Genomic DNA, 3,486 nt, shown 5'->3' on the forward strand with positions numbered 1-3,486 from the left:
TATGACTTGTACCAAGTTGTGAAGGGTACATTTTGACAAAAATCCAAAAAAATCATTAAAAAGTCGCTATTGCTTATTGCATTCAGCATCGTTAGACGACTCTAATATGCCTTGGATGACCACTGTCTGATGATTATTTTAGATTTTATGCCAAAATTTTGATTTCGTGTCTTACGTCCCTACATTAGACGACCTTGGATTTTCGTCGCCTGCACCGCCATGCAACTTTGATGGTCGGGTGACTTTTGCTATTTACCGTCGGAGATCACTTTTCATGATTAAGAATGCATCCTGAGACCGTTTTACTCAAAGTTAGAGCAAAAAAATTTTTTGTCCAAAAATCTTCCGTCGGTCATACCGGTACCCATGTCCTATGACTTGTACCAAGTTGTGAAGGGTACATTTTGACAAAAATCCAAAAAAATCATTAAAAAGTCGCTATTGCTTATTGCATTTCGCATCGTTAGACGACTCTAATATGCCTTGGATGACCACTGTCTGATGATTATTTTAGCTTTTATGCCAAAATTTTGATTTCGTGTCTTACGTCCCTACATTAGACGACCTTGGATTTTCGTCGCCTGCACCGCCATGCAACTTTGATGGTCGGGTGACTTTTGCTATTTACCGTCGGAGATCACTTTTCATGATTAAGAATGCATCCTGAGACCGTTTTACTCAAAGTTAGAGCAAAAAAAATTTTTGTCCAAAAATCTTCCGTCGGTCATACCGGTACCCATGTCCTATGACTTGTACCAAGTTGTGAAGGGTACATTTTGACAAAAATCCAAAAAAATCTTTAAAAAGTCGCTATTGCTTATTGCATTCAGCATCGTTAGACGACTCTTATATGCCTTGGATGACCACTGTCTGATGATTATTTTAGATTTTATGCCAAAATTTTGATTTCGTGTCTTACGTCCCTAAATTAAACGACCTTGGATTTTCTTCTCCTACACCGCCATACAACTTTGATGGTCGGTTGACTTTTGCTATTTACTGTCGGTGTTCACTTTTCGTGGTTAAATATGTATTCTGAGACAGTTTTACTCAAAGTTAGAGAAAAAAATTTTCTTCTCAATAAATCCCCCGAAACCAATGTCTTATACATTGAACCAGGTTATGAGGCGCACCTGTGTGTGAAGAGTTCTTCGTGTGGTTTATAGACATTTCAGGCACTTGGTATATAGTTTTGGTTTGTGCCCAAGTCCCGTACTTAGAGATATTTTTGGTTTCGGACCAACCAATTCGACTTGCCTTCATCTCTTGTTAGGTTTATAATATCAATACTCGAACTTATATGCATGTTCAGGGACATCATTTTAACTTTCGGTTTGCACCCAAGTCCCGAACTTAGAGATATTTTTGGTTTCCGACCAACCAATTCGACTTGCCTTCATCTCTTGTTAGGTTTATAATATCAATACTCGAACTTATATGCATGTTCAGGGACATCATTTTAACTTTCGGTTTGCACCCAAGTCCCGAACTTAGAGATATTTTTGGTTTCTCACCAACCAATTCGACTTGCCTTCATCTCTTGTTAGGTTTATAATATCAATACTCGAACTTATATGCATGTTCAGGGACATCATTTTAACTTTCGGTTTGTACCCAAGTCCCGAACTTAGAGATATTTTTGGTTTCTTATCAACCAATTCGACTTGCCTTCATCTCTTGTTAGGTTTTATAATATCAATACTCGAACTTATATGCATGTTCAGGGACATCATTTTAACTTTCGGTTTGCACCCAAGTCCCGAACTCAGTGATATTTTTGGTTTCTTACCAACCAATTCGACTTGCCTTCATCTCTTGTTAGGTTTATAATATCAATACTCGAACTTATATGCATGTTCAGGGACATCATTTTAACTTTCGGTTTGCACCCAAGTCCCGAACTTAGAGATATTTTTGGTTTCTTATCAACCAATTCGACTTGCCTTCATCTCTTGTTAGGTTTATAATATCAATACTCGAACTTATATGCATGTTCAGGGACATCATATTAACTTTCGGTTTGTACCCAAGTCCCGAACTTAGTGATATTTTTGGTTTCTTATCAACCAATTCGACTGCCTTCATCTCTTGTTAGGTTTATAATATCAATACTCGAACTTATATGCATGTTCAGGGACATCATTTTAACTTTCGGTTTGCACCCAAGTCCCGAACTTAGAGATATTTTTGGTTTCGGACCAACCAATTCGACTTGCCTTCATCTCTTGTTAGGTTTATAATATCAATACTCGAACTTATATGCATGTTCAGGGACATCATTTTAACTTTCGGTTTGCACCCAAGTCCCGAACTTAGTGATATTTTGGTTTTGGACCAACCAATTCGACTTGCCTTCATCTCTTGTTAGGTTTATAATATCAATACTCGAACTTATATGCATGTTCAGGGACATCATATTAACTTTTGGTTTGCGCACAAGTCCCCGAACTTAGAGATATTTTTGGTTTCTTACTTACCAATTCGACTTGCCTTCATCTCTTGTTAGGTTTATAATATCAATACTCGAACTTATGTGCATGTTCAGGGACATCATTTTAACTTTCGGTTTGTACCCAAGTCCCGAACTTAGTGATATTTTTGGTTTCTCACCAACCAATTCGACTTGCCTTCATCTCTTGTTAGGTTTATAATATCAATACTCGAACTTATATGCATGTTCAGGGACATCATTTTAACTTTTCGGTTTGCCACCCAAGTCCCGAACTTAGAGATATTTTTGGTTTCTCACCAACCAATTCGACTTGCCTTCATCTCTTGTTAGGTTTATAATATCAATACTCGAACTTATATGCATGTTCAGGGACATCATTTTAACTTTCGGTTTGCGCACAAGTCCCGAACTTAGTGATATTTTTGGTTTCGGACCAACCAATTCGACTTGCCTTCATCTCTTGTTAGGTTTATAATATCAATACTCGAACTTATATGCATGTTCAGGGACATCATTTTAACTTTCGGTTTGTACCCAAGTCCCGAACTTAGAGATATTTTTGGTTTCTTACTTACCAATTCGACTTGCCTTCATCTCTTGTTAGGTTTATAATATCAATACTCGAACTTATGTGCATGTTCAGGGACATCATTTTAACTTTCGGTTTGTACCCAAGTCCCGAACTTAGTGATATTTTTGGTTTCTCACCAACCAATTCGACTTGCCTTCATCTCTTGTTAGGTTTATAATATCAATACTCGAACTTATATGCATGTTCAGGGACATCATATTAACTTTCGGTTTGTACCCAAGTCCCGAACTTAGTGATATTTTTGGTTTCCGACCAACCAATTCGACTTGCCTTCATCTCTTGTTAGGTTTATAATATCAATACTCGAACTTATATGCATGTTCAGGGACATCATTTTAACTTTCGGTTTGCACCCAAGTCCCGAACTTAGAGATATTTTTGGTTTCGGACCAACCAATTCGACTTGCCTTCATCTCTTGTTAGGTTTATAATATCAATACTC

Source organism: Anopheles maculipalpis (assembly GCF_943734695.1).
Source record: "Anopheles maculipalpis chromosome X unlocalized genomic scaffold, idAnoMacuDA_375_x X_unloc_20, whole genome shotgun sequence".
Classification (NCBI taxonomy): domain Eukaryota; kingdom Metazoa; phylum Arthropoda; class Insecta; order Diptera; family Culicidae; genus Anopheles; species Anopheles maculipalpis.